Source organism: Prionailurus bengalensis, chromosome A1 (genome assembly GCF_016509475.1).
Source record: "Prionailurus bengalensis isolate Pbe53 chromosome A1, Fcat_Pben_1.1_paternal_pri, whole genome shotgun sequence".
In the NCBI taxonomy this organism is placed as follows: domain Eukaryota; kingdom Metazoa; phylum Chordata; class Mammalia; order Carnivora; family Felidae; genus Prionailurus; species Prionailurus bengalensis.
The window spans coordinates 141,932,927-141,945,077 of NC_057343.1; positions in this window are offsets into that span (position 1 = coordinate 141,932,927).

A 12,151-nucleotide genomic window follows, 5' to 3' on the forward strand; every position below is an offset into this window, starting at 1 on the left:
TTTGCAACAACGTGGATGGAACTAGAGTACATTATGCTAAATGAAATAAGGCAGGCAGAGAAAGATAAATATCATGATTTCACTCATATGTGGAATTTAAGAAAAACCACAGATGAACATAGGGGAAGGTAAGGAAAAATAAGATAAAAACAGAGAGAGAGAGAGGCAAACCATAAGAGAGTCTTAAAATACAGAGAAGAAACTGAGGGTTGCTAGAGGGCAGGTGGTTGGGGAATGGGCTAATTGGGTGATGGGCATTAAGGAGGGCCCCTGTTGGCATGAGCCCTGGGTGCTATATGTAAGTGATGAATCACTGGGTTCTACTCCTGAAACCAATACCACACTGTATTTTAAATAAGTTGAATTTAAATAAATTAATTAAAAAATCAGTCTGTGTCTGCCAATAGTAATATAATCACAACGTGGCTCCAAATTGCCATAAAGGCCAGGAATTGAAAGTAGGTCTTATTCTTCAGGAATTTATGATTCCATGTCTGGAGTTTGAAAGAGAAGGGTTTCGTATTAGAGTCCCTTCAGGAAACAGATGAAGTCTTTTCCTCCACAAGTGTTGACAGGTGTAGTTACACCAACAAGGGATGGTGCAGTATCCATGAGCTAGTGAGAGTTGTGAAGCTGTTACCGTCTGTAGGCTGATGGTAACATCCTTAGGACAGGGGACATAGCAAACATTGGAACTTGGAAAGAGCTCTGTGCTGCCATGGAGTCACATAGCTACTGCCCATGTTGTTCCTAATGTCTAGAGGGCAAGGGGCACATTGCTTCATTCTGTACAGCCCACCTCCCAGGGCACAGGGTAGGGAAGGAAGGATGTACAGCCCATCTGGAGGAGCAGAGAGTATCCGGCACAATCCTTTTTAGCTTTAATATTTCTATGATTCCAAAGCCATCCAAACTTCAGTAAACCTTCATTTAACAAATCTGTTACAAAAACCAATGTTCTCAGAAATTTATAAAGTATAAGAAGTACAGGGAATTGATTAGGTAGAGAGATGAATGGGTAGATGGTGAAGGAGTCTTTGGCTGAGATAGTTGACTGAGTAGTAACTGAACCAGATTGCAAGGTTGGTAAACACAGGGACAAGGCTGGTCTTGTACATTGTCAAATCCTCGATGCCCTACAATGTGCCTGGATCTTAGTATATCCCAATAAATGTCTGTATGAATGATGTGATAGATGAAACATCAAGAATACCAAGCAATGTAAAATGTGCATCTGGGAGTCTCAGGACAGGAGAATCCAAAATTAGGGTCAGGAACTAACATTTTGGAACTAGGAGAAGAAGGTGATGACTGTGTCTGGTTTTCTGCCTCTTTAGGTCAAAGCTTCTAGCACCACTCAGGGAACAAAGGTATTGGGAGATACAGAATGGCCTTTTTGCTTTGTTTAAACAATCTTTCCATCTTTTTCAGTCATTTGAAAGGACAACATTATAACTCCTGCAACCCAACTTCAATTAATTCATCTATTCATTCAGTGAACATTTACTAAGTGCTTATTTTGTGCCTGGGAAAATTAAGACAGATACAAACTCAGCCCTCAAGGAGCTTAGTCTGGTAGGAGCTACAGACGTGGCATTAGGAAAGTATAGTACTTGTGTTAGCTGTGGGGAACACGGGCCACTGTGGGAGAAATAGGCGAAATTCCTACACAGGCTGGAGGTCTCAGCCTAGGAGAGCTGAGTCCTGAAGCACTTTTCCATCTGTTTACTTTATCCCTGGCATCCCTCCCCATCCCCCAACCCCCAGTAAGTAAGGAAGTAGTAAGGAAGTAAATGACACTTAATACAAATTCCTAGCTGAGGTAACACTTTGATTTGGATGCATTCACATCAAAGTGCTATAAGCCAATCCGTGAGCACAGGTGGGGAGTTCAGTCTTTCCTCAACTTAGAGAAGAGGAGCAAGAGGTCAGGAGAGCACAGAGTGGGCATCTGGATTGAAAAGAGGAGAGGACAGGTGAAAAAGGGAGGCAGAGGGCCTCACTGACTTCAGAATTTGGAGGAGGCTATTTAACTTTAACTGTTTACAAACAGGTGGACAATACATGAGGAGGCTTGTTTGCTTACTTGTGATTGCAGGTTTGTTTTTTAGTTTCTAGTAACTGAATGTAGGGTACACAGTATTAACACTGGTCCACCTGATTTACAAAGGCTCATGGCTGACTTCAAAACATGGACAGTTCTCTTACAAAATTGCTTCATTCCCAGAGGTTTTGTTAATTGGGACATTTCTTGTCTTTAACTTGAGTATTATGCTAGCAATCAAAGGAAAAACATAAGTTGGGGAGGAGGAGTGGAGGGTAGGGGGAGAAATAGAGTGTTGGTAAGAATCTAAGGGCAATGGCTTTTTAATTTATCTGTATCTATAGTTTTATATCCAAATTTTTAAAAGCCTGCTAAGAATTTGATTGAAATGCATTTTAATTCTTAAATTTGAGAAACAAAAGTAGTTTTTAACTACTACTCCCTGTCTCTATCTCATTTTTTTATAGGAGGAATAACCTTCCAGCCCCAGAAAGTTTTCCTTGGTTAAGTGTGTGTGTGTGTGTGTGTGTGTGTGTGTGTGTAGAGCTGTCTTTCATCTTCCGTTAAAAACATTACTTTTGTTAGGGAGTAACTCTCTATTTGTCATCTTTAAGGGGTTGAGAGTTTTGATGTCCTTGCCTGGAAGAAATTAGGCTGGAATCAACCTCTAGCTGGAGGGCAGGTTGTCTTACTTTCCATCTGCTGGAGTTTCCTTTGTGCACTCCTCTCTGTGTTTACTCTTGAAAGTCTTTGAGGCTGGATCCTTAGCTCTCCTGCTCAGTGCTTCCTTTTGTATCTATGTATTGACGATGGCTGAATCTTTAGCTTCAACCCAAACATTTCCCATCACCTGCAGACCTGTTTCCTCTTACCTACTAGATATCTTTCCTCTGTGTTCCATAGACACCTCAGATCCAACAGACTCAAACTGTCACTGGAGTGCTTGCTTTGAGTAGCACCGGTCTTAGTGGGAGATACTGCATCTAGGAGTCGCTCACTCACAGCCCTTTCATTACAAAGTCCTATTCTATTCTGTCTCCTAGTGTCTTTCCTGTTCTCCTCCTGCCCCTCCATTCCTAACACCCTTGCTCTTCAGGCTCTTTTCAGCTCCTTCTGAATTGTTATTAATTATTTCATTATCCTCATTAGTCTTCTCTAACCCATGCTTTCCTCCACCAACAGATATATCTTAGTAATGTGCAAATTTCTATGTCTTTTCCTGTAAAATCATTTGGGAGTTTTCCATTTTCTAGCTCTTCATATCAGTGGACAACTTGTTAAAATAGTTTCATTCTCGGGGCGCCTGGGTGGCACAGTCGGTTAAGCATCCGACTTCAGCCAGGTCACGATCTCGCGGTCCGTGAGTTCGAGCCCCGCGTCAGGCTCTGGGCTGATGGCTCGGAGCCTGGAGCCTGTTTCCGATTCTGTGTCTCCCTCTCTCTCTGCCCCTCCCCCGTTCATGCTCTGTCTCTCTCTGTCCCAAAAATAAATAAACGTTGAAAAAAAAATTTTAAATAGTTTCATTCTCTTTGGTGGTTTTCTTCCTTCTGTATGACCTTGGCTCCTGAGGTTCTTTGCTGGCATCTGCTCTTCTGCTTGACCTATAACAGTTGGTAGGTGCAGAGTGTGGGTTCTATGCCCTTGCCCTCTTCCCCGTTCTGATTATATGGCCTCCTTTGGTGACCATATCTAGTCCCATGGCTTCTGGTGGGAGCTACACACTGATGACTCCCAAAGTGATGACTCCAGGCTGCCCTTTCTGCTGAGCTCAAGACATATAGATCCATCTGCCCCCTTGACAAGCTCATTTGCATGTCTAATAGAGACTTGAACTGAACAAGGCCAAAGCAGGGCTCTTGCTTTCCCACCCATTCTTTTCCTGCTCTTCTTCCACCTTTCCTATCTCAGTAAATGATACCTCCATCCCCCCAACTGCCCAGACCAAAAACTTTGGAACTATTGTTGCTTCTTCTCCCCTCACTCCACTCCCCACATGTACTTCATCACAAGTCCTGTCAGCCTTACGTTGAAAATGAATGTATCCTGAAGCCAACACTTCTAGCAGTCCGCACTGCTTTCTCCCTGGTTTTCCCCAGCTCTTGTTGGCTCACTCCAGCAGCCTCCTACTGACCTACCAGCTTCCACCCTTGATTGCCTAGGATTGATTCTTTACAAGGTGGCCAGAGTGATTTTCCCAAAGTCATATTGTGTTTCTTCTCTGCTTAAAACCATCTCAAGGCTTCCCGTTGCATTTGGCTACACTAGCTTCTTGTCTCTCGAATTTGCCAAGCTCTTTCCTGCCATGGGGATTTTGCATGTGCTATTCCCCTGTCTGGCATCCTCCTCCCCTACATCTTTGCATTCCCAGCTCCATGGGGGTAATTCACGTCTCAGTTCAAATATCCCTTCCCAGAGAAACCTTTTCTGACCTCCCAAACTAAAGTGGCTTACCCTTCAGTCTCTTTCTATTGTAGTAATTTATTTTTTTTATCTTCATATCATAATAAAATGATCTTTTATTTTCCTTCTTTTTCTTGTTAGTTATCTTTCTTCCCTTCACTAGAACATAAGCATCATGACAATATGGATTCATGTTATTTACAATCTATTCTTAGCACCTAAAATCATTCCTGGCATGTAATATTTGCTCAGAAGTATCTGTTGGGTGGATGAATGAATGTATAGTTGATGCTTGAACAACACAGGGATTAGGAGCACTGACACCCCTCTCCCCCTCCACACGGTCAAAAATCTACTTGAAACTTTTGCTCCCCCAAAACTTAGCTACTAATAGCCTACTGTTGACTGGAAGCCTTAATGATAACATACACTGTTGATTAACATGTATTTTGTATGTTATATGTATTATATACTGTGTTCTTATAATGGAGTAACCTAGAGAAAAGACAGTGTTATGAAAACAGTAAGGAAGAGAAAATATATTTATAGTATACTATACTGTATTTACTGAAAAAAAAATCTATGTGTAAGTGGACCCCTTACAGTTCAAACCCATATTCAAGGATCAACTATAAAATTGAACAACTTTGCCTCTGTTAGAAATACCTCTGGGAATGCAAGCTGGTGCAGCCACTCTGGAAAACAGTATGGGGGTTCCTCAAAAAACTAAAAGTAGAACTACCTTATGACCCAGCAGTTGTACTACTGGGCAATTATGCAAGGGATACAGGTGTGCTGTTTTGAAGGGACACACGAACTCCCATGTTTATAGCAGCACTAGCAACAATAACGAAAGTATGGAAAGAGCCCGAATGTCCATTGATAGATGAATGGATAAAGAAGAGGTGGTATGTATATATATATATATATATATATATATATATATATATATATAAAATGGAGTATTACTCAGCAATCAAAAAGAATGAAATCTTGCCGTTTGCAACTACATGGATGGAACTGGAGGGTATTATGCTAAGCGAAATTAGAGAAAGACAAATATATGACTTCAATAATATGAGGACTTTAAGAGAAAAAACAGATGAACATAAGGGAAGGGACACAAAAATAATATAAAAACAGGGAGGGGGACAAAACAGAAGAGACTCATAAATATGGAGAACAAACTGAGGGTTACTGGAGGGGTTGTGGGAGAGGGGATGGGCTAAGTGGGTAAGGGGCACTAAGGAATCTACTCCTGAAATCATTGTTGCACTATATGCTAACTAATTTGGATGTAAATTTTAAAAAAGAAAAAATAAATTAAAAAAAAATATCTCGGTAGCAGGGGGCGCCTGGGTGGCTCAGTCAGTTAAACGTCTGACTTTGGCTCAGGTCATGATCTCACAGTTTGTGGGTTCAAGCCCTGTGTTGGGCTCTGCACTGACAGCTCAGAGCCTGCAGCCTGCTTCAGATTCTGTGTCTCCTAGTCTCTCTGCCCCTCCTCTGCTCATGCTCTGTCTGTCTGTCTCTCTCTCTCTCTCAAAAAAAAAAAAAATTAAAAAAAAGAAACAGCTCGGTAGATAGATGATAGATAGATAGATAGATAGATAGATGATAGATATGTTGGGTGTGGTATGAGTATCAATGAAGAGTAGGGGAGGCTCAGCTCTCAAACACACTTAAATGTGTGGCAGCTACTTGACAATGTGGCCTCTCCTCAGATACAAGTGCAAGGCTCTTACTGTTAATGTTTATGACCCCCTGCTAATAAATAATAATAAGCGATATTTTACTGATAACACTGAACTTCCGAGTCTACATTTAATCTTTGCAAATTTGTAATTCCAGACCACAGGGCTAATGCCCATCCATGTGATAATTTGCTTTTCCTCTCTCTTTCTGTCTTGAGCCATCCTGAGGGCAGGGATCCAGGCTGGAGAATGTCTGGACTAGAATTATGTAGGAGATGTGTCTGGTTTCCTCAGAGTAGCTTTGGTTGAATTTGTGTGAGATTTCAATCTGATGAGGAAAAACGGGCTAGGATGCTGAAACTACTCATAGATTAGAATGAGGGAGGCCACAGGTGACCTCAAGTGTCCTCTCAAAATCTGTTCCTGTGTTGTCAGGAGGACAGTTAGGTACTGTTTGTGTATTCCCTTGGTTCAGGATAGGGATAGTGGCAATGGGATAATGCTATGCCCGCTAGATAGAAGAGTTACAAAAGGAGTTTAATACATGTATTGCCAGTGACATTGATGATCACGGAAGGTAAACCATAGACTTCATTCTTCCAGAAATGACTCAACACTGGTAGCACTTGATTGTTCTGGTCTTTTGTATTGTGGCAATCACAGAAGCACTAGCTTGTCAGCAACATCAACATCTTCAGTCTTCAACGAATGACCAATGACATGTTCAAAGGACCCTAAATGATGCACCTCTGTAGACTGGGAACTCAGTGCCTTTGGTTTCTTTTATTTTTTCCCCTTTTCTTTTTTCTTTCTTTCCTTTGTTTCAGTTCCCTTTTCTGCTCTTTCTGCCTCCTGTCTTTCCCCCTCCTTCCTTCTTTCTTTTCTTTTTCTTCCTCCCTTCTTCCCTCTCTTCTCCCTCCTTCTCTTCCTCTCTTTGAAAATTATACACTACTCCACAATACCCTTCAAGGTGCATGATAGGAAATGTCCAGTTGGTTATGTTTGGGCTCAATTTTGCTGTATTATCACAGGGATTGAAGAGAAAAGTTTTAAACACGAGGCATTCAAAGACACTTAAAATCTAATAAATAGGTGCAAGCCCTCAGAACCCTGGCTAATAGTTTTGAGACACTGATTTTATGCAATATCTTGGGAACCACAGACAACCTGCTGGCTGCCACAGGCATGTGCTGTGTGCAGATAGCCTGCTAGGACTTCTTGAGCAGCTCTTTTGGGAAATCCCCACATTTACAGGAGAAAATATGGCTTTCATTTTTTCCTTTATAGATAATCAGAAAAGGGATTCAGAGCATTCAGTGTCTTTGCCTTTCCTCATTGTCTCTTTGTTGCTATTTTTCTCTTTCTTGTTTTTCTTTTAATCTACTTGCTTTACTTTCTCAAAACATCTGTATTTTTTGCTCGGGTCAGTTTACCCTGCGTTTTCCAAACTGTCTTTTCGCTGGCTGGGTTATTTTTGTCTCAGACTTCTTACGTTCTTCTGTTGCTCTACCCCCACCAAATCTCAGTCTGAACTTGCCCTTTTACCTCCTGATGTCTTTGCTGCTTTGCTTTTCCTTGTCTTTACAGGGCCCGAAAAGGCTACGAGTATGACATAATGATGGATTTTGCTGCCAGTTTAAATGACCTTAGCCCTTCTACCTTTTGCCTCCTCTTTTGCCTCCCATTTTCATCTTTGGAAGGAGGAAGTGTATTAGTTGCAATTGTGCATAACACATACATTTAGTGGCTTGAAACAACCCACATTACCTCACAGCTTCTGTGGGTCAGAAGTCTGAGCATGGCTTTATTGGGTCCTCTGTGTTAGCTGGGGCTATAATCTCATCTCAAGGTTTGACTAGGAAAGGGTGCTCTTTCAAACTGTCCTGGTTACTGGCAGGACTTAGTTACTCTTAGTCTTCTGGACTAGGGGCCTGAGTTTCCTACTGGCTCTTGGCCACAGGCCCCCTCAGTTCCTTGCCACATGGGCCTCTTCAACATGACTCTCTGCTTTATCAGAGCCAGCAAGGGAGAGTCTCCTCTCCTAGCAAGGCTATGTAACATAATCACTGAAGTGATATCCTGTCACCATATGCTATGGGTAGGAAGCAAGTCACAGGGTTCCTCCACACTCAGGGGGAGGGTATTCTATAAATGCATGGACACGAGGAGACGGCGATAAACAGTGGCCATATTAGAGTCTGCCTGCACAGAGAGGAGCACTTTTGAGGGAAAATACTTTGAGCTCCTTAGGAAGAGACTATAAAGTCTATATTCATACATCTGCCATGCCTGATTGTTGGCGTGTAGAGATTATGGCTAACAACAAAGTAATAATGTTTCTCTTTGTCTCTCTCCATGTCCTATGGACTAGTTTCATAGGATTTGTTTTCCTTGTCTGCCTTTAGAAATCTCATCAGCCTCTCTGGATGAGAAAGTCAGCAGGAAAAGACTGCTGTTGTTGATCTTGGTTTTAACTGGACCGACTCAGCCCTGTGGGCAGGGAAAAAGGAAAGGTCTTTGCAAATGCTCTCTAGGTCTTTGTTAGAAATCCCTCCAACCTGAAGGAGCCAGGTGTGGGGCAGGCGCGATAATTACTACAAGCAATAAGCCAGGCTTATTTACAGCTGAGGCATTTAATTAGGTACAATTTATTACTTTAAAAAATTGTCTGCAAGCTTCCTAGTAGTATCTGCCCAGATCTTTGATTCCAGCTCTTCAGTTTTAGAGTTGGGAGGCGGGGTGGAGCAGAAAGGGTGGCAGCACCTTTGGCTTGACTCACATCACTGTTGGTAAATTGTCTGCACTAAGACAGGGATAATCCTACCTGCCCTCACCCCCCACAACACGTACACAATAGGGTATCGTTTACACAATCATTCGAATACAAAAGTTCTTCACTCTGAGGGCGAATGATCTTTATTATATATGCTATATTTTAGGTATTAATAATGACTAATGTCTCAGACTTTTCAGTCTTTTAAAAATAATAACGTATACGAATTTGAATTGAGGAATGAGGCAAATCTGATCCTTCAGCGTTTTCTTGGGGGTAAGAGACTTAAGAAGAGTGGAGGCGGGTGGGCACGATGAGGAGAAAGCTCTGTACCCGAACCCCGAGGCTCCAGCAGCCCCAGGTTGGGCAGCTCCAGCGAGACCCGGCTTCTCACGAGCGGCGGGGGAGGCGCTGAAGGGGAGCCGAGTAGTTAGGGGGGGCGCTAAGCGGTCTCGAAGTCGGGGCTCCACACCCCGGGAGGGGCGCTAGGACCCAGGCACCCGCCGGCCTCGGGACGTGCCTGGGGAGTGAAAGCTCTAAGAGGCTCAGGCTCGGGGCCAGAGTCCCTCGGAACGACCGGACCCTTCCCGTGGGCGCGACGCGCGGGGTGCGGCGTGCGGCAGCCGCGTGCCCGCCGCTCGCATGGAGCAGACACGCTGCCCGCCGAGCGCCGGCCAGGTGAGCCCCCCTGCGCGGGGTCCGCACGTCTCGCGGGCACAGCGCCCTGCGCCGTCCGAGACCTCCTCGTCCCCACCCCCCGCGCCGCAGGCGCGGGGGCCGGGCGGCGAGCGGGTTGTGCGCTCACAGTGCGCGGGCACCAGGCTAGAGCTGCCGCCCGAAGCCCCTCTCGGACACCCTCGCGGCTGAGGAGGGGTGTTTCTTCTTCCCCTCGGTCTCTGCGTGTCGCGGTGCCCCAGTGCCTTCTTGCTTCCCAGGAGGGGAGCACCTGGAGCGTCCGGTGTAGCCGCCCGGCTCATAATTCCGAGGGCTAACACGTCGCCCACCAGCAGCAGCCGGCCCTGCGGGGATGGCGCTGCGCAGTCGCCGCGCCTCTCTCCCTGGGGTTAGCCCGAGCCAGGGCTACGGACGCCGGGCGGGGGCCACGGCTTCCCGCTGCATCCCGAGCTGCCCACGCCTCTCTGCGCCGCCGCGGCGTCCCTGCTTTCCTGCTGTAGCTGCTCCCCTGCCCGGGCAGCGAACCGCCGCCAGCCCCAGCCGGAGGGGGGGGGGGGGAGGGGGGGAGGGGGGGAGGGGGAGGGGGGGCAAGAGGAGGCGTCCAGGGGCGGGAAGCCTCCGCGCTCTCGCTCGGGGTCCCGGACTCCTTGATCCCGGAGACCGGCTTCCACCCGCGCTCGCAGCTCCCCGGACAGCGCTCGCCGGGCACACAGACTGAGTGTGAGGTTTAAACCACCCGCCTCTGGTGGGGGAGATGGAACGTGGGTGCAAAGGAGGCTCTCACGCCGTAGGGCATAGGAAAGCGCGGGTGAGGACAGCCTGCAGGTCAGGGAGGAGCGTTTCGTCCAAGGGGGAAGCTGCATCCGCAAGCTGCCATTCTGAACTTGTGGGCGTTCTGCTGGGCGCCCGAGCGTCACCCGAGTGCACTTAGTTACCAGAATCAAGTAGACACGGGTCACCGGACTGTTGCGGAAGATGAGGCTTGGCTAGTGGTCTATAATCTGCAACGGGCTCTCCTGTACCTTCAAGAGTAGCCGTGCCCATCCATTCTGCTTCCGGCTCAATCTGACACCAGTTTGCAGTCTCCAAGTTACCAACTCCAGGGGGAAAAATAAAAGGTCGCTGAATAGTTGCTATGGGCGAGTGGCAGGCGGCGAATTGCTAGGACTGCACGACCACTGCAGTTCAGTGGTGGGCGTCTGCCTCCGAAACTTTTGCCAGCTGCCAGTTTACGGCAGTGGGGCGGTGTGGGGGGGGGGGGGGAGGGGTGGCGTGCTGCCTGTTCTGTCGGTAACAGACACGTGTGTCAGAACCTGAAGTTAAACACCTAGTACTCACCTAGAAGAGAAACTTCCTCCAAGCTGTGTTGGGAGACAATCAACAAAAACATTTACATAGGGCCGGTGGGGGTAGGTGAAGTGCAGAGGACCTTCCCTTTAGGATTTTATAATCTGCCTGCTGGCATTGCCAGTTCTGCTTGACTGCCCCTCTGACCTCGAATGAGCTATTTTAACTTTGCTTGGTTTTCCAAGAAGCAAAAACGGAAGAATGATAGTCTGCAGCAGCGGAAAGAGAATTCATTGGGAAGCCAGTCCTTGGGTTCTAGCCCTAGCTGTACCACTGAGCAGCTGTGACACTTTTGGGCGGGCCACACAAAATCTGGGCCTCTGGTACTGCAAAACACTCAAAAAAGAACCTTCAATCCTGGGGTCCACTGTAGTCAAAATTTGTCAAGCTTAGATAGCCTAGATTTTTGCCTTCTTCATTATACTTGGTTCCACAGAGACTGCATGGATTGAAAGGATACTGGATCAGAACGGTGGGTGAATTGAATTTTAATTCCAGTCTGTTTATAGAGCCACACAAATCTTTCAGGCTTAAGGTCTGTGGAAATAAGCCTGGTTGGTCGAATTAATACTTAGAGTGCACTGCGAAGGACCTCAAATAGAGAGTCCTGTTGAAGTTAGTGTGTGGTTACATAAAAGGTTCTTTCTGTGCATTTGAAAGATCCTTGCCACAAGCAGGGTGTTACAGAAATGAGTAGAGGAGAAGCCCCAAGTTGATCCTGCGGTAGAAGAGGGTGAGTGTGCTGTATAGCTAGTGGAGGTACTTCAGGTTTTCTCTGATAAACACTTTATTTATGAATGACTCCGTTATTATGAACTCCAGAAAAGCAGTTTATTGGTTGGGTAATGAAGTAATGAAATTGTCTTTAGAAGCTACATTAAGTATTGGAATACCTAACATTACTAGAGTTTATTGGGATAAGCCCTGCTTTCAAAAGCATTGCCTTTTTATTTAATTTCAGCAAGGGAAATAAGCAGAATGATTTATTATGTTTTCTTACTAGATAATTTTTTAAGAGAGAAAAAAGCAGAAGTAAATACAACACATGCTGCAAGAAACCTTGTTTCTTCAGTTTCCAGAGATGAGTATCATCATCATCACCATTACCATAATGGTGAATATCTATTAAGCACTTGTGTGCCAAGCATTGTTCTGAGCACTTTATGTACACAGTATAAGGTCATCCTATCGACACCTTCTGGAGGAAGTGCTATTATT